This window comes from Typopeltis vanoorti, chromosome 8 (assembly GCF_054136105.1).
Source record: "Typopeltis vanoorti isolate ZY-2024b chromosome 8, IOZ_Tvanoo_1.0, whole genome shotgun sequence".
Lineage (NCBI taxonomy): Eukaryota > Metazoa > Arthropoda > Arachnida > Uropygi > Thelyphonidae > Typopeltis > Typopeltis vanoorti.
The window spans coordinates 128,890,630-128,910,848 of NC_143556.1; the positions used below are offsets into that span (position 1 = coordinate 128,890,630).

Sequence of the window (20,219 nt, forward strand, 5' to 3'; positions counted from 1 at the left end):
AATTTGATGATGTTTATGTAGTTAGCCGTATCATCCTTTCCCTCCCTCCCCCTTTATTTTTCATTGCAGCAGTAGCATAGCTAAATTTTTGACGCCTTTGTCAAATTCGTATTTACTTTATTATTCTTTATATATTTATGTAGTGTGATAGTTGCAATAAGTGGTAAAATATTCAGCCACAGGTACACTTGGCAAATGTCCCTTTGCCATAGCATTCCTACCCCTCTACGCTGGAACCCTGCTAAATTCCGTTTTGGCTCAGTATTTTTATGGCTTTATTCAAATAAAATATTCATTTATTGATCAGTATGTTGCATTCCAATGTTGTAAAACATTAAACAAGGAACGCGGACCGTATTTTAGATTGTGACAATTTCACAGAGCAGCAATTTAGCTAGCCTTAACTTTCTGGAACCTAATAGGTTTAAATGAATGAATAAATAATTCGGTACATTTTAAAATTCTGGTGGTTGTGTGGAGTGTAGCGCTCTCACCCGACGAGTCCTTGGAGGTATCACGTAATAATAATAATAATAATAATAAATTTATTATTATTATTATTTATATGTAAATCAGCTTTCTTTCTTCTTTTTTTTTTTCCAGTTTGCCTTATGGGCAAATCCTTTTGCTCATCTCCCTCGCATCGGCCTTGATAGTACACTTTCTTCTCATTAGGATAAGCCCTCTGGCCTATTTTTGATTAAAAAAAAAAAAAAAAAAGAAAGGTGCTATTATTTTTAGCTTCAGAATTTTACGTAAAAACCTGAACAGAATGCAAACTGATAAATGTGTGTGTTTTGGTATACAACAACCTGGAAAGCGAAAAAGTTAAATAAACCAGCAGTATTTTACTCTTTTGTGTGAAAAAACCTGTTGATTGGCCATCGTCTCACCGGTCCTACACGCTGATAGTTTGAGAGCATTCTAGCATAGAAGTCAGTCACGTGTTATTTTACCAACTGGTGTTGGCGAGTGCCTCCATGTTTCCTTACCTGTTGCGGGAACGTCTGGCGATGTTAGAACTTACCTAGCCGTATGTGCATGTGTGACATGACGTTTGCTATTAAAAATGCCGTGTAATTAGTTGTTTGAGACCTACAATCATTGAAATATTACTGAAAGCTATGCGTCATCGATATTTTATGTATTTTGGTTTTAAGTGAAAGTGGATTTCCAATAATTTCATGGCTGAAGCAATGTGGTGAGTTTTGAATTTTGTTGGCATTAGGGAAACGTTATAATTTCAAATATAAGTTTATTATAATTACGGCTGGTTAGTTGCTGCACAATGAGAAATATACTGACTACACTGTGGCTACATGCGTAGCAAGAAACGTCGCTGTTGTTTTCCTTCATTGTACATTAGTATGTTATAGTGCACAGGTTTTGAAGGCATTTTGTTGTATTACTTGATAGTCATGTTGAGTGTTAGTTTTCAGGGAAGTAAGAAGTTAAAAACACGAATAGTATCTGCTTTCATCTCTCATAAATCGAGGAGTTCCGTTCATTCGGTCTCACTCGCATTGTTTTGTTTTATTTTATTTGGTTTAATTGATTTTTAGCTGTATTGTATGTTTATCCCATATAACCAGCATTGGTGGCTAAGTACACGTCTGTCTTATTTTACAAAGTGATACAATGATAAAGTAATTATCTCAACTATTTCTAAAATCGCAGCTCAGTCTTAATGATGCTGTCATTGACATGATCTCAAATGAAGTTTAATTTTAGCAGTATATGAAATTTTACGTTTCCCAAACAATTAATTCTCAAAGAGATTTGGAGCAAGGGCAAATTTAATTTCAATAAATTTAATGTCCTACTGCTGTGAGAATAATCATCCTCTCTGTTCAATGTCATTCATTTTTCACTTTTCTATTATTGCAATGACTTTGTTATAATTCTTTCGAAGTCTTAAAAATGCAAAGTTGTTTTAATTTTGCTTATTAGATTCATTCATTTGAGAATTTAACAGATTTCTTAAAGATAATGGATTTTCTTTCCCAAGTGAAAAACATGAAACATTATAAAAAGAGGTCTTTCGATTAGAAAAAATGATTGCAAAAAGATCGGAATTCGATTCTCCTTGTGACGAGAGAAATCGTTTTTTTTTTTTTTTTTTTTTTTTTTTTTTTTTTTTTTTTTTTTTTTTTTGTTCGCATGCAATCAAATTTGTAATGGAATACAGTTTACCGACAATATACTATTGGTGAGTGCTGGATGGAAGATTAAGCAGTGGAGTAGTAGGTTGTAAGGAGTGCAGTGCTCCACGATGAGTCCTTGGAGTTGTCATATTATCAGTACTCCGATTTTTATAAAGTTGTGGATGTAGTTAATCCTTTTTAAAAGCATTTACTTATTGGTGATAAAGTAATCAACTAAATTTCGGATGAATATACGTTGAATAATAACAAAACATTTTCCCCCCCATACATATTCGAAATATTCGACAAAATTTAAATTATTAAAATTTAAACGCCGATTTGATTGGTCAAGTGGTTAGAGTATATTAGTGGTTCTTGAACTGTGAGCCATTACCCATCCGGCTTTGCGAAAAAGATTCTGGGTGTCGCAGAAAACATTGAAAGTGAGTAAAATAAATATTTATTATAGGACTGTTGAAGTTATTGTACACTATAACCTTTATGTATAGTTTATTTTTTCTTCACACATATTTTACTTATTATTCCCTGTATAATTCACCTACCAAATTTAAGCTGTTCTCATTTGTAATGCACCCTAATTTGTTCGAAATAATGTTGTACCACTTGTTTGGATACGAAATAAATAAACTCTAACCTTTCATTCAATATTTTAATTTATCTGCAGATAAACGTCACGATTCCAAAAAGTTAATTAACCAGGATTGCTAATGATTCTCTTATGAATAATAATAAAAAAAATGCCTGTGGATTATCCACTGTCCCACCAACAGGCTGGTTCGAATCCCGCTGTAGACATGGATTGGAAGATTAATTTTATTCTCCTGCGTGAAACAACGTCCGCCTATTAGAGGCTTAAAGAAGTTCCGTGTTTGATCTCCAAAGGACTGTTCAACTTACAAATGAAACCACGGGATTGTCATCATCGGAAGTTATATTGTCTTAAATTATTATTATTATTATTACGTGATGCATCATTACATGTATGCCACCCTTAAATTCAAGAAGATGTAAAATTAAAAATAAAAACTTTTTTTTTTTTTTTTGAGATACGATTTTGCTGTTTATTCCCCGCTCTCCAAACTAGTCGAGCCTAGGCATTTTATCTTAGTTGCTTAGTGAGTTATAACGGCCCTGACGTGACTTCAAGAAGTCCTTGGACTCATCGTGGGAGGGCATCCACTACATAACTCACCGTCTCCTCTATTTAATCTTTCAGTTATACCCAACGACACTGTTACCATTACCACGCCATTTACCGCTCACCATTACCAATGGTATTTTTAGTGTGTAAATTGCATGTATCCTGTTGGTCGATTTGCGTGTATGCGGATAATAATAAAAACCCTGCTACATCTGTATGAGATCGATTAACTCGCCTTCAGTTGAAAACGTCCAGATAAACATTCCCCTTGTTATTCTGTTACCCCAGATTGTTTTCAATGTTCGGAATTGTACTTTTGTTAATTTTTTTTATGAAGGCGGTGTTATTCGATTTTTAGTTTCCCGTGGTAGCGTTTCGTGAAACTGGTTTGTACTGTTTTGTGTTATTGTTTATAATGGTGGTTTATTTTAATTAGCTTTTTTGTTTGAGGTTACGTGATTTCCTGTTTTATGCTTATATATGTGTGTGTGTGTGTGTGTGTGTGTATATATATATATATATATATATATATATTTTTTTTTTTTAGGTTTCTGCTTTTGTGGTTAGTATTTGAAGTTTATTAATTTAATTTTATTTTTTTTAAAGATGAATGTGTTTCTGGTATCTGTTTTTTTTTTCTGATGGCCATATATAGTTCTTTGGTTGTGTTTCTGGTATCTTTTTTTTGGGGGGGGGGATTTTTATTCTTTCGTAGGGTGGTGGTATGGTAATTTTACTGATTTCAAAAAGTCAGGTTAGCTTTTGAGGGCCTCAGGTCTGAGCTGTATTGTTGGTTTTTGGCACCCTGGTTTTTAGTATTGCTTCAGGTGTTTTTATTTCTGAAAGGTGATATGGTGATCTTAGAATTTTAAATGTGAAGTTTGCATTTGAGGATCAGACAGGTAGGTATTTTTGGCTCTTGGTGTTTGCTGTCATTTTTTTTTTTTTTTTAAATCTGCTTGTATTATTTTGATATCTCCAGTGTAAGGCGATCCAAGATATTTATGCTTTTTATTCCCATTTTGTTGTTGTTGATGGCATTGGCGGTTACTTTTTCTGATGTCGGTATTCATTTTTGTCTTATTTCTTTTTAATGTTTGTATATTGGTTTACTTGTTAATTATGTTACTAGTATTTCTTTACTTGGAGTTTTATATGTGTATATGTATATATGGCTGTATCGTTACGGTTTTTGCTCTACATTCCCTTGATATTTTACCTTCTCAGAAAAAAAAAAGAAGTGTTTACTGCATTAGTTGCGATTTCTTTATTTTGGAAGTGTGTGATGTTATGGATGATATTGCTCCTGCGTGTTTATTTACTTTGTTATTACTGTACAGGGTGATTCTAAATCATTGTCGGGGTAAAACGAAAGAAACTTTACTGTTCTTTAAACTCCGCCATAAGCGAATGCATTTCATGCTGTATTCTTTTCCATATGATTTGAAGTAAATTAAACCATATACTGCCTTATATTCTCCAAAAAGGGAAATAAGTAGAATTTTCTAGTCCTAACTTCTGAAAATTACAATATAATTTTCAGGCCTATGGAGGCCTTTAAGTTTCATGACTCATCATTGAAAGTCCATGCTATTATTATATTTATTTTATATATTTATTATATTTTTGTAATATTCTCCATTGCGTGTCATGCTAAATTACCTTTCACATAGTAACTTAACTTCTTTTGAAACCTAATTAATGCTCTGATTAGTATATTATGACTGTCAGTTGCAAGTGCTTCTCGTTGGTTTGTCTATGGAATAATAATAAAAATTCGTTCTTTCGAGTTGGGAAACCCTACCATCCTGGTGTCAGACGGGCTACCCACCTTCAGTTGAAAAGTCTTGGTAATTATTATTACCACAGAGTCCCTGTAATAATAATTGAGCCTAATACTTAAGGTATAGTTGTCGAAATTACCAGGTGTTTCTGGTAATAATCACAATGTTAGTCTCATGAGATTTTTAGGAATCCTGCAGTTAGATACTAGTTCTTGTTGTTTAATTTCGTGTATTCTTCTGGCCGGTTTGCATGTTTTGCGGATAAAAAATAAATTTACAAAAAACATCACGTCATGATTAGATTCTGGAATGCAAATTTATATTTTGTCCAAATTTAACAAAACTTTTCCAGACAATTATGATATTGTGGTAGATTTTCATCGTGGAAAATCTTTTTCGGGAAGGCCATATTTTTTTGGCATGAAGGTCCGTCTTCTTGCTTCTCTGTAAACACAAGAAGTAGCAGTATCTTGTAAATCTTCCTTGCGTATCCAACAATAATGCCATTTATTTCTAAATAGCTATAGGTACGCTATGTTTTTTTATTTATTTTTGTTTTTATGCCTTCATAGCGCAGTTGCAAGGATAGTGATGTATTTTATCTTCTGGAAAAATCAGAGTTTGGATCCTTTTAAAGACGCGAAGGCTCGTATAAGTGCTTTTCACCTGAAGGTGAGTTAGCTGGTAAGTCTTATAGGAGTAGCAGAATATTTCCTGCTAGAAATTTTGGGTTGTCCATCTCACAAAAGCGGCTGCGAATACTCATTTACCAGACATGCCATGGCCTCATATCCTTAAGTGGTTTGTTAATTCAAATCAACTCAATCTAACTAACCCTGCTAATTCTTGAATTACTCCATATTTATTGTTTGTGAGAGCGGTATGGAGAGTTTCTCGTTATGATTATGTAACAAAACTGTTTTTTTTTTAGTTTGGAACAGCCCAGAAATAGCCCCAGTTTTCAGGAATACATTCACATCTCTAAAAAGGTCATCTGCATCACCGCACTAACATATTCCATCTTTGCCTCAAAATATCAAATTAGAATTTTATTTTTGAAAACATATTTTTGCTCTTGAAGCTTAGTTTCCTTTGTTCAAACATACAGGCAGTTCAGAATATGGATAAGAAAAAATTCAAATATCCAAGAAGATCACTTAATTCAATTTTCAATTCAGACAAGCAGAATACTCGTCATCCGTCAGTGCTGTAGCATCTTGAACTGATGGGAAAAGCAGTTACTAGAAGATACGAAGAATGAGGAATGGGTCATATGACAGATTCTAAGTTTGAATACTAAGTTTGAATACGATATCATGTTTTTATTTCAAATAGAAAATCCACATACGTTAGTTAAATTATCTCTTTCACGATCTGTTAGTTCTCTCCAAATCATTAGCCTCCCAGAAGTCATGCACGAGATTTTTCTCTGAATTCATTGATCTTTACGCGACGTGCAGGAATAATGGAAGTCACACTTTTGATTTTGGTCTTTTGTTTCACGTTCAAAATGATGAACACGTGTAATTCTTATCAGGCGAGTGATGTTCTGCAGTTTTAACACTTGTAAATAAATCACACACATAATAAAAGCGGAACCCGCTTGTTTTATAATGTTTAACTTTTAAATATAATAGTAAAGAAACGAGATTCAAAGATGTCTGGGCACAAGTGAGAATTTTAGCAGACTGAGTTTTTATAATCCTTTATGTAAGACATGGTTTAGACGTGTTTAAACCGAAATATCTCTACTTTGTGCGTCACGTCGGAAAGGTGAGTTTACTGACAAAGTTAACTTTTAGTTTATCATGAAACAAAGCAATAATACTATTACAAAGAATGACTTGCATATCTTTTATATAATACCTGTATGGTGGAATTTTTCAGACTTCAAATTTTAATTTAGAACTTCGAAATGTATTAGAATCACTTAAATTAATTTGACAAAAAGTTTTAATTTAGTAATCAGCATTATAGAGCCTGTGTAGCTCAGTGGATGTGGCGTTTGCATACCACGGCGCTTGGTCGCACGAAGGAAGACTTGGTTTCGAGTCTAGTCGGCGACTAGAGGAAGTTTTTCTAAGCCTTTTTTCGACCGGTTCCCGAGTTAGTCGATCTCTGGCACAGGCAAGCGGGTTTTTCCTCCTGTAAACTCATTTAGAACCATCAGTTATATTCTAGTCTGTAATTAGAACCATCGGTTATAACTGATAGTTCTAATTACAGACTAGTTTATAACTGATGGTTCATCAGTTTTAAACCTAGGTTATAACCATCAGTTATAACCTAGTCTGTAACCTTCATTTTAGCTTACTAGTTTGTATTCCCTGAGGATGCCAATAGAAAAATTGGCGAAACATGTAGGAGGATAAAATAAAGCTACTTGACAAAAATTATATAAAAAAAAAGTGTAATAGTCTTATGAATAATTGTCAAGAAAAAATTCAACATAATAATTATTATTTTTTTACTTCTGTAACACGTTACGCACGTTTAATGAGATTCTATTGTAATCATGCGCCCTAACTGTATGTTATTCCTATTATTGTTTAAACTACTGTAATGATGATGTCCTAAGATACTTCTGATGAAATATTTACAATTAAATAATTTTCACTGTGGTTAATACGTGTTTCATTTATGATCTCACCACAGGTTTCGTTATTAAAAAAAGAAGAGGAGATGGGCGCCATCTGTCTTAATTCACTGCCTATTAAACTTTCATGGCTTAGCCCATAGTGACCCAACGGTCCATTAAGAACTATGGGAGAGGATAGGATAGGAATACCCAGCCTTACGACGATCCACTTATACGATGCTTTTCAATATTGTGACCAACCCATTTATACGACGTTGCATTCGCTTACACGACGCACCCTTATAGCGACATGCCGCTGCCGTGAATTAACCTATGCGCCGCAGTTTTCGTGAGCTATTTAAGACGACGTCGCTTGCCACGTCTCTGTTTCGCTGTTTATGAATTATAAACAGTTTGTGACAATTCTTTTCTTTTATTGTTATTAAAAATGGCAGATCAAATTCCAAGTAAGGGCGCTAAATTGCTTCCATTGAAAAGAAGACGCATAAATCTATTACATGCTAAGGTTAAAATTATTATATGTAGTGACGATGGTGTATTTGAGATAGGGCCGCACGCTAAACTTGCCTCGACAACATTCAGATGTTTGGCAGTTTTCTGCATCTAGATTTGTTTAAATGGAAAAAAAAAAAACTTGAGGGGAAAAATTCTCCGTTTAACATAGTAAACCAACATATAAATTTAAACAAGCCTATTACTTTTCAATTGTACAATCTACACCGGATAAATCCAATATTCACACTGTGATAGGATATCTTTCTGAATATAGGATAATGCACAAAAAACCGCATGAAAAATGCTTTGTACTTTCTGGAAGAGGAGTAGTCCATCTCATTGATAGTCCTCTCTGAGACTCAATCCAGTCACTTTCTTATAGTCGTTTTGTTTTCTCCCACACACGTACCTTCGTAGATATTTTTTTGGGGCACTCTTTCTCTGAACTGGCTCACTATCATTATTCCACGCTTCTTTAAGCATATAAACATAAAACATCTGCTGGTCAGTTCGTTCATTGAATATCTTCAAACATATCGAAGTGTGTGAAACAGTATCCCTTCCTTAGATACATAACGCGCGCACACGATTTTCTCCATGACTACAAACCTCAAGTTCAAAAAATCTATCAGCAGGTTTTTTTTAACAACTCGATTTTGCTGCGTCATACTGATGGTACTAGGTTTTTTGCAGCCTTTCATGTGTGGGATATACAGTAATATATTATGTAATATAATATTTATTATAAATATTTTGTTATATATTCCACAAAAACAACAAAAATATTCATTTTTTAGGTCTCACACCTCTGTATTAAATGTGTGTGTGATGCATGGCTTTTGTTTTTCTCAGGTAGCAGGTAATTTCACCCATCTACTCCAAATAGCATATGTGTACGCTGATGTGTTCTTTTAAGAGTGAAATGAAGCCTATCGGTAAAGCAAGATAAATCATTTGTTCGTATTCGTAGTTCGAAATCGTTGGAAGTGTACCGTATCGAATTATAATCCATTGCCGTATATTTTGGCCGGGGGAATGGGGGTTGTAGCGAAAGAAGGGGAACCCTACAATAAGTACATAATGGAGAAAATTAGTTCCGCAGTAGCTGTTTGGAAATCTTTATTTTTATCTTCACTTCCGTGCAACTAGTTTAAGTTGAGCGGACGATGTACTGATACGGATGACCTGTCTGCTTTACAGCAAGGAAACAATGCAGCTGAAGATACAACTTCCAGTTGGGTACACGCTCTTAATTTATTTATATATGATACTCGTTGGATTCATATGCTCTTACGTTCTCTACAGTGTATGATCCACTTTTGTTCATTTGTAATATTTATCCTGCTATTGCGAAAGAAACACATGATATAACAAACGGACGCAGATGAATATGGTGTGACAATAATACTATATTGTTACTAGAATGATATTAAATAATACAAAAAGGGTAGCATTCAGGTAACCATTTCAGGCAAAGATGTGTTGATATTCTTCTTCTGGTTCCCATCTGCCATACGGCCGCGGGAGGGTAGCTATATGCTACCATTCTAGGGAGAGATGATTATGAGCAAGGTGGTTTCCCGTTGCCTTCCTTGCCGTAAGTATTTATGACTGTAACCTGTGTGTTCACGGGGCCGGTTTGCCTGCTTGCGGGATGAAAAACCCCAGATAAACTGGCGGAAAAAACCCTGCTGCCCACGCCCAAGACCGGCTAACTTGGCTATGGCTGAGGAAGATCCTTAAGCTCCTCCCGTCGGACGGGAATCGAACCTAGGACACTCCTTCCCCAGGCATATGGTTGCGAAGCGCAAAGCCACTAGGCTAACCGCGCGGACTTGTGTTAATATAAGTAACGCAAATATGACACACTGCATTCTCCAAACTTTGCAGACCCCCCTTTTTTTCTTCTGAGTACACATTTTGAACAATACGAAAAAAAAATAGCGTTGTCAGATGCTATTTTATATATTTATTAAACCTTAAAGCATTATCACAAACCAGTTGCTGAACTGTATGGAAATTTCCGTATTAACGATAAGGATATCATCAGTATTGTTATGAATGGATGGAGAAAAGTCATAATCGAAGCCGTTGTTAATCGTACAGTTTTCTTTTGTTTTTTTTTCCCCAGGTAGTTTAAGCATTTTAATACTGTCACTGCTGATTCCATTAATTAGCGTGCATGGTTTAATTTCCGGACTCCCCACTTTGTTCTGCCTCAAGGCATGGACGAAGTGCTGGTAGGAGAGAATAATTACAGAAGACTGCAGACAGCAGAATTTTTTGTTAATTTTTGTTTTTCAACTGTAGTTGCTGAAATGTTTACAAATATTGAATTGACAGTGAAAAGCTTGTAAATATTGAAACAGTAGTGAAAATGTTAAAGAAGACCATGGGAAAATGTTAGGCATCAGGAGCAATTTTTTTCATTAATTTTTTGTTTTATTTATTTTTTTACAGATATTAATTTATTAGTACTGATGTAATTACAACTGTTAGTATACAATAGTGAGCCTCCGTAGCCCCGTCGGTATAGACCAGTGCTTCCAAACTTCTGGATGTCAGGGCCCCCTTTGCAAAAATTAAAATATTTCACGGGCCCCCCATCGAAAAAAAATCGTAATAGAGAGATATATTATTATAATATTTATTGTATTTATATTCAATACAAAACATACACAGCGAATATTGCAAAAATCAAATGCATATATTACATTTTTTTTTGCCTCTTACCGTTTGGTTCTGAAGACGATACGGTCTGTTCTGGTAAAATATGAAATACTGTCCTTTTTTTTTTTTTTGAGTCTGTTTCTGATTGTTCGCGGGATTTTTTTTTTATTTTTTATCAACCACTTATCCATCTCGGGGTTAATTTTTTTAACGTAGAATAGATCAAATAATATCACCACTTACCAATACTGGCACACCACAGACTGATAACATGAAATTAGTGAATATTACCTGAATAAAGGAATCCCCGGACCAGGAACTTTTTCTCTTTTGTGACTTTTCTCCTTTTACGGTAATTAAGCCTAACGCGAAACAGACAGCAAAGGCAGTCTGTTTATTAAAACGTGCATATGATTGGTGCGGTATTAACAAAAGATCGCGCAACCGAAAGATAAAAGCATAGCTGACAATTGAGTTGAAATGCTAACTCTCTTCAACCGAATTCCATATGTGAAACTGCCATAACATTCATTATATATATATATTACTTAGTTTTAACACGTTCGGTTGAATTTTATTGCTGCCTTGGGAAATCGAACTCACATACATCTAATTAATAACAATAGTTTTTAGTTAGATGCTGTGTTTGCCCATGCAACATATGGTTTTGTTTCAGTCTATACAGCATAGTTTCTGTATGAGGGGACATGTGATTCATTAATTAGTGTTTTTATCCCAGTTGTCTCTAATTGCACTATTTGTTGAGAAATATATTACACAGACTCCTCATACCTTATTCACTGGCATAACAAAAGTACTTATTTTTATTGCCTCTGCAGTATAGTGGCTCTTAGGGAGGGCGTGTTGTTTACCACTGCAAGCGAGTTACTATATCCCCACATGAACTTGTTTAAGCTTTTTTTCATGTGTGAAGTATATGCGAAACTTTTATTGGTAACAGAAAACTAGCTCGGATGACAGTGATAATATAAAACGAGTTTTGATGTGTATATAAAGTCAATATCAACAGTCCCTGATTACGAACGCGTTGTGAAAGGGACAGGAAGATTTGGAACTTCCCTGGAAAACATTCGAAGTAAATACAATTAACCACTGCTTTGAAATGAAACATATGAATAAGCGATATTTACTAATATTCGTTAAGCGCCGAAATACGCAGGAAGCAAAGTTTGTGAACCAACACCAATGTGTGAATTTTTCCATTAAAATATAAAAAATAACAAAAAAGAAATAATAAAAGTTAAATACGTTTCTTTTAAAATAAAAAAAATATACTTAGTCTTAAAACATTTTAAATTTGTTTTCATTATTTCACGGCCCCCTCAACAAAACCTACGGGCCCCCAAGGGGGCCGCGGCCCACAGTTTGGGAAGCGCTGGTATAGACGAAGCCCTTTGGTTGGAAAGACCTGGGTTCGATTCCCGTCAATGACGTGAGGAACCTTTATCTGGTCTCTTTCGATTAAAGGTGAGTTAGCCGGTCTCCTACGGAAATAGATGTTTTCACCCTGAAACTCCGGTTTTTTGTCTCCCGGAACAGGCAAACCAGCCTCATGAACACACATGGATTGCAGTCATGAATACGCCCCAGCCATATGCCGCTCCCGAGCCGGATGAAATTGAAGGGTTCGGGAAAGCAATGGTGAACTACACTGTAAAAATCTCACCAGAAATACTTTGCGGGCAATGCCTACAAAGTCACCTACGGGCGGAAACGACTGAAAGGGGAAACCAGTATACAATAGTGATTCAATTCAAATATTAGTGACTGGGAGGGATAAAAGTAATAATACAAAAACAGTCAAATTATTATATAAGCACCATATAAAGTGATAACTTGAAGACAAATAACATGAAGTGAAGAGGGAAATAAGAATAAGGAAGAGAGAAAAGCAAATAGACGAGTGAAGGAATTGTACAATGTATGTAACAAGGGCATAACCATATTTATTGCTACATGTTGAAATTTCTGAAATAAACTACGTAGGGAGAAGAATGAAATAACCCGTTTTTACAACCTCACGTTTAGCCAGCTCAAGCCGGCATTATCAAAGGCATTTTAATGAACAAAGACAGTCACCTGCATCAGGGTATTTTAGCTGGAATAACCGGCTCTTTCACCCCATTGCTAATTTATATAAAAATCCTTTGAAATGTTGGCACTTAATTCATCCCTCTCCAGCCCAAAGTATGGCTGAGGTATACAGATGATGTCTTCGATATATGGCCCCAGGCTCTTTAACTTTTTATAATTACTCAATATCTACCCCTGAATTACTTTTACTGTTGAAGAGGGAAAAATACGGCTCTAGCCTTCTTGGATACCTTAGTTGCAAAGCACCCGGATGGATCCCTCACGTGTTCAATCTGTCGGAAGCCCACATAGACTGGTAGATGCTTACATGCCCCATCACATCACCATCCTGCCTGAAAAATTGGAATTTTCAAAATTTTAGCCTCCAAGGCAGAGCGAATTTCGTCCTGAGGATGGGCAGTGCATCTAGAACAAGAGGTTCTGTGCACTTTTTGAATAGTTACAATAAAATCTCACAAAACTTCTAAAAAATAACAAACCCCTATCTCCCAACCAGATTATATATACCATGTCCTTATCTAATATCAAAAATACAACAGATATACTGGGCTCACTCCTGAAAAAACACAAAATCGGATCAGTTTACAAAAACCTCTATACAAAGTCTTTAATTTCCTTACACAAGGAGATTAAAATAACGACCACCAGAACTTTTGTCGCAGGTGTCTATTGTATCCCCTGTCAAGGTTTGTTCCGGTACTTTTTGCAAACAGGACCACCTGAAGTAAAAAGCATAAAAAAAATGGTTCCTCTAGCTATAAATACACGTACTGTTACAACTTGAACAGCGCACAAACCTTTAATCTATCAGGTAATCATTTACAGCTTTCAGCACGTACAAACCACATATATAACGTGCATATAAGCAGCACTCAATGGTTGAAATGCTCCCCTTTTGCATACACACACGCCCGAAGTCTGTAAGGCCACATATCGATGGTGGCGCACACATCTAACGGAAACACTGCCACTCCAAATCGACTTTCAGTCTACTCTCTCAAGCTCCAGCCACAATTTCAAGTTCATCGGATTCGGATCAGGATTTCAAGACGACCAATCAGATGGAGATATGTGGTCGGGCACATTCGCCTCCAACCACTGTTGTGTGGTACTCGCCTTGTGTGCAGTGACTGAGTCCTGTTAAATGTCCACTGCTTACCGTGAAACAGTGTTGTTTAGGGGACGTACCTTAGGTTTCAGCACGGTGTCTTGATACACTAGTGGAGTTTTTTTGAAACCTTTCTCGCAGAAATGCAACAACTTAGATACCCCTCACCGATACGTCAATACACCACCAAACCATCTCTGAATCTTGAGTGCTATGCGACCATCTGCGGTTAAACGAAATCAAATACCATACAAAACCAAATAAGAAAAACAACAACTAAAATTAATAAAATCTGTACAAAATACAAATTTTTATTTTATTTACTATTTTTCTTCAGGAAATGTGATTTCAAAAACATAGAATGTCCACTGAACGATTACTTAATCTTGTTCTTATTCTAGATACAAAATTGCCTGAAATAGAAAATACTCTCTCACTGGCTACTGAACTTGGTTTTATCGTTTTCAGGACATCAAATAAATCTAAATTCATTGTTCTTTTATTGGTTGCCTCAAATACTGAAAATTTGGCCTTCAGTGTTTTCGGATTTGATATTATTTCTTCAGGTTCCTCAAGAAACTGAATTGATTTTTCCATGGCTTCTTTTAGAGCATTGCGCGGATTAATAGTTTCTCCGATATATTCATCATCGGAATCTGTTTCCATAGAAGAATTTGGATATATTCCAGACAATATTTTTGCAGATAACTTAATAATATCGAGTTTTGAAGCTAGTGGAAATACACTAGATTTCTTTTTTGAAATGTTTTGTGGATTTTGCAAATATAGCAAAAGGGTTACCAATCCAACTTGTCTTCTTTCTTGAATTCGTACTTCTAAAGCATTTAATAACTTGGAACTAATTTTAGTCTTTAAAATTTTTTTAGTTCACTTAACAGAAATTCAAATACGCCTTCACTCGTTAATGAATTTGCATCTCACTGTCCTAAGGCCTCAGCTGCTAGAAGTATTTATCTCAATACTTTAAGAAGCCCCATGATTTTAGGATATTGAGCTTCATTCCACATTTGAGAAGCACCAATATCATTCAAAGCTAAAACAACATATTCTTTTAATGTTATAACTCTTTAAATGTTTGGCAGTCAAGAATCAGACTTAATTCCTTTCCTTTTTCTTGTTTTACATAATTCTGAAGGATGCTATCTCTTACGGGAGATTTTCTAAAAAATTTGCAAATTTTTCTAATTTGGGAAATTGATTGTTTGTAATTGTCAGACAACATAGGAAATCCACAGTCGTTATCTAGATCAAGAGAATTTAAAAATTCCTCGCCATAGTCAACTTGACACTCTACGTCATCTTCCGATTCACTTGTAATATATACATCGGTTTCAAGTCAAAATGTTAACGTTTTTAATTAAATAATTAATTTTACATATTAATTCTAGTATCTAAAACCGTTTTTTTTTAATTTAAAAACTGGTTTTCAAATTTTAAAAATTTATCCAAGACGCCCAGTTTTTAAAAACCGACATACCCTAATCACTAAAACTACAGAAACCTGAACATGGAAGTACAGTAGATCCCTTCATTTCGCCGTTATCCTCCTCTTTAGCCATGTTTCACCAACCTTCGACGCGTTTCTTTTCTCACCAACTCGCGTTCAGTGTGTTTATAGAAGTCGAAAGGTGCATCACTTAGAAATTGTGCGTTTTGCGTTCCTTATATTTGTGCTTATAATGCAGTATTCATACTTATTTGTGATTATAGTGGCACATAAGCTTTAGTGATAAAGCTAAAAGAAGCCATCTCAATTTGCAAGAAAAGCTAGAACTAATCAAACCTAGTGAGGAAGGCATGTGTATAATTAATACAGGCCACAAACATAACTGATATAGGCATACCTCGCAGAACAGTTGGTACAATTGTTAAGAATAAAGTCAGTGCGTTAGAGGAAATTAAAAACGCTACACGTTTCATGCCAGATTCATTTTACTGTACTTTTGTATATTCTAGTGTGTCTCTCTTATTTGTTAGTGATATATAGTGCGTTATTTAAGTATTTCGGTGGCCAAAATCCATTAAAAAAAAAGTTGGGTAACACATTTTATTCTTTTATAGACGAGTCTGTTTTACCGCACCTAACATTTGGAGACTGAGTAGGCAGTTCAATCTCCACTGGTTGCAATCAGAGATAGCCGGTCCAAGGCTATCACAATTTAAGTGGCACGCAGTGAAGATATAGCTAACAAATGTCGCCATCTCGTGGTCCTTAACCCTAATAAAATATATTTTTAATGTCTGAAATTGTGTGGGTTTCACGGTCGATTTTCCTGAGTTTACGGACGAAAAATCCGAGTTTCCAAGCGAGTTTTTCCAGAAAAAAACTTCCTTGCCCGTATGCCAGAAATCGATCCACAGGCCAAAATGCATTTGTAAGCTAAATGAAGGCTAGGTTCCGCTTTTCGCTTATTTCCGATTTTCGCTGCCGTTCTGGTCCCTAACCTGGTGAATAAGTGGGGGAACCTGTATATTTGTGTCTAGAAATATAAACGAAATATAAAGTGTGTGTGTGTGTATATATATATATATATATATATATATATATATATATATATAAATCACTTGTACATCACAGCACAGATAATGTACAGCGGAACACATTACGTACAATAATCCCAATAAACTTCATATGTTTAAAATATAAATACACATAGCCCCGTGAAGCAGTTTGTCTTTTTTTCCCCTAAAATCATAATTTGAAATTAGAGCCTCTATTGTAGTTGCTTGTGGCTAAATATTCAAAAGATATACGAAAGAATTCCATGACTTGAGCATCTCCATGATGCATTTTCTAGGATGACGCAGCATTTGGAAAATTCTTGGTTCGAATCTTCTTTAGGATTCGAATAAGTTTTGTAAAAAAAAATAATTAGCTGAAAGTGAGTTGACCTGTCTCTCATGGAGGTGGAAAGGTATTTACTCCCAGAATGTTTTTATATATACTCTAAAAAAACCCAAGTAAGACTTCTCTGATTCAGGGGGTAGATTAGTGGATTATGATTAGTAGATTAGATTAGTAGATTATGATTTTTATCAAAAGTAGTGACTTTAGCGCAAGACAAATCATATTAGAACTTTTTATAAACATTTCTTCTAGCAATGAAGTCCAAGTTCAAAGGATCCAGTTTTTATAACTAGTTGATCAAAGCAGCTAACGAAAGCTTTTGTTAATGGATGAGGTTATGGTGGTGAATAGGGATTTTAGTGTTACTTTAAGATTTTCCGACTGACTTCGACAAAATTGTCGCTGTGAACGAGAACTAATTTTTATTGCAACAACAAAAAAAAAACTGATTTTTTTTTTGTCTTTTCTATGCACTTTATGTAGAATTAAACGAAGAAAATATTCATATTTTCTGACCTTAACATATAACTAAGATACTGGAAAAGTTATACTGTTTTCTCTGATAAGGAATTACGATCAGAACACCTCCAAGAGTTTTAAATCAACCAATATCGCTTCCCTTTCTGGACTTTAGGCTTTCTCAGTCTTTGAATAGGCTGAAATCAATATCCAGAAAACCAACCCACACTAACAAATATGCATGCTTAATCCCATCATTATTTGTCTCAAAAATTAGGGATCGTATCAACATTAGGAGCCTAAGCCCGCCCTCTCATTAATGACGACGTAGAAATAGCCAAGACTCCGATTGTTTGCTATAGCTATTCCAAAAGAACTGTTATCAACCATTTCAACCTCAAATGTCATTAATTTGATAGTGAAACAAAAGCATATATTTCTTTCTCGTATATTAGCTCCGTCACAAGAAAGTTGGTAGAAAGAATCACAAAATCAGAACCACACTCAAACCTCTATGATCCTTGTTTGATACTTAAATTCAGCAGCGTGAAGTACCGAAGTGTTCCCTGCTTCTAGGCTGATTGCAGTGGCCCATATTATAAATAAAGAGAAAAATCCCTAGAAGAACTGTATGATATCAGACATCACATACGGGAGATCCAGTTGACGATCTGTTCTGCTGATCATTCATCAGAACAGATTGGATTGGAGGTATCACGAGATTGAAAGTTATTGGAATCCGTAGAAATTATGCTCAGTCCTTGATGTCTGAATGTAAACAGCTACAATTAATACTGCATCGCAGTTGGTTAACTGTGATTCAGTTAATGCATGAGGGAGACATTTCGTAAACACCCAGCAATGCCAACATGCCCAGAATAGCTTCAGAACAGCGGCAGTCTTATGTTAGAGTAATCTAACATAAGACTGGTGTTAGCGCTTTTGTTCACGGGGCCGGTTTGCTTTTTACTGGGGGATGAAAAATCCGAGTTTCCGCGTGAAAAAAACCCTACCTGTAACTCATCTTTAGTTGAAAAAGACCAGACAAAGGTTTCTCACGTCTTCGACGGGAATCGAACCCAGGTTTTTCCGACCAAAGGGCTTCATCTATTCTGACTGAGCTACCAAGGCTCTTCTTATATTAGAGTAATGGCAGCTATTATATTTTTAATGTTTGTTGTAATTCCTCCATCAGTGAACGGTTATAAACTTAAATCCAAGCGCGATTGCGCATGCTCACACACACAGGCATAAATTTTAGGTTCTATATTCATAAGCACGTGGAGCTTCGAGAAAATAATACCTAATCGTATTCTCCTATGCACGTTAAAACCTGAATATTTCTAAATCTAGATATTAAGTCTTATCTAGGTATTAGGCCAGTTTTTTGTAACTTCAACCTTTACTTATTAGAAATAGTCATTGAGTTTTACTCTTAAAGACAATTAAATTAAAATTATTGCAATGCAAGACCGTTATATTCTACTTATTCAGAGCAGTTTGTGAATTCGACCACACGCGATAGGAGTAATAATATATTGTGGCCATGAAGTCTTTCATAGGTAAGTAGTAGTCTGGTCACTGTGAACAAGATCAAGATAAGATAAGGCTTCGTGACGACATTGTTTGATAATATCAGTGATGTCATGAGTATGGAATGCTTGGAATTTCGCTGGGGGCCACATCTGTCAGTGACATCACGTTGTGTTTTGGTTCTCCTATGACATTCTGGGTAATTGTTCGCGTATGGAATTGTGGGTGATGGTTAGAGATATGATTGAGTATGGAATGCTTGGAATTTCTCTGGGGAACACATTTGTGACATCAAGTTGTGTTTTGGTTTGCATATGGAATTCTGGGTAATTGTTTGGGTATGGAATTCTAACAAGATTGAGATGTAGATAAGAATTAGAGAAGTGACATCACATTGTGTGTTTGGTTCAAGTGTGGACATGTAGGTAATGGTCAGAGCGTGGAATTCTGGGATATGGTTGTGTTTGTCATTGACATGAGGTGAGCTTTTTTGTTCGTGTGTAGCATTATGGGTAATGATTAGAGATTGGAATTCTGGGAGGATATTTGGTCAATTGTTGAGGTTTTTGGCTCGATTGTGGAACTATGGGAGAATATTTGTCAATATACTAGTAGACATTTTCTAAAATAATTAATTACTGGATATCACTGGTATCCACCTCACCCTCATCTCGCACACACACACATTATTTTTTCTTTCATGTTCATATTTTCTAAAATAATTAACTACTGGAATCTTAGTTTTACTGCTTTTTTTTCTTTCACGTTTTTCTTGTCAATAGGTTGTAGTTAGACATTTTCTAAAATAAGTAATTACAGGCTATTATTGGTGTCCAACACACACTTTTTTTTTCCTTTCATGTTCACATTTTCTAAAATAATTACTGGAATCTCAGTTTTACTTCTACGTCATGTTCAAGATCTTAAAAACTTCATTACTTTTCTAATTAAATGTTATGTTTATTACAAATTGTAAGCAGAATAAATATTCTTAAATATGGAGAACACATCAACGACACCTTAATTGTTTATTTAAATTTACAAATACACATTTATTTGACTTAAATATTATTTACAAGTATATTCACAATGAAAAATTCAAATGTGTAATTACCTAGAAATATTTCACAAGATTTGTCTCTCTTGCTATTTTCCTGAAGAAAGAAAAATTCCGAAGGGCTTTGGGTTCGCTCATTTTTTTTTTTTTTTTTACTTTATGGGCTACACAAAACTACAGTACAACACACACACACACACACACACACACACACACACACACAC

General features: G+C 35.1%; 1 protein-coding gene across 1 annotated transcript in view; it reads left to right on the forward strand.

Annotated features, from left to right (window-relative positions):
* The first annotated feature begins 1,013 nt into the window (after positions 1 to 1,013).
* The window catches only part of LOC150104347 (uncharacterized), a 282,659-nt gene continuing 263,453 nt past the window's right edge, over positions 1,014 to 20,219 (forward strand). The window contains exon 1 of the mRNA XM_090396462.1: positions 1,014 to 1,201. The gene's annotated coding sequence lies outside the window, so the exon portion shown is untranslated. The remainder of the gene's footprint in view (positions 1,202 to 20,219) is intronic.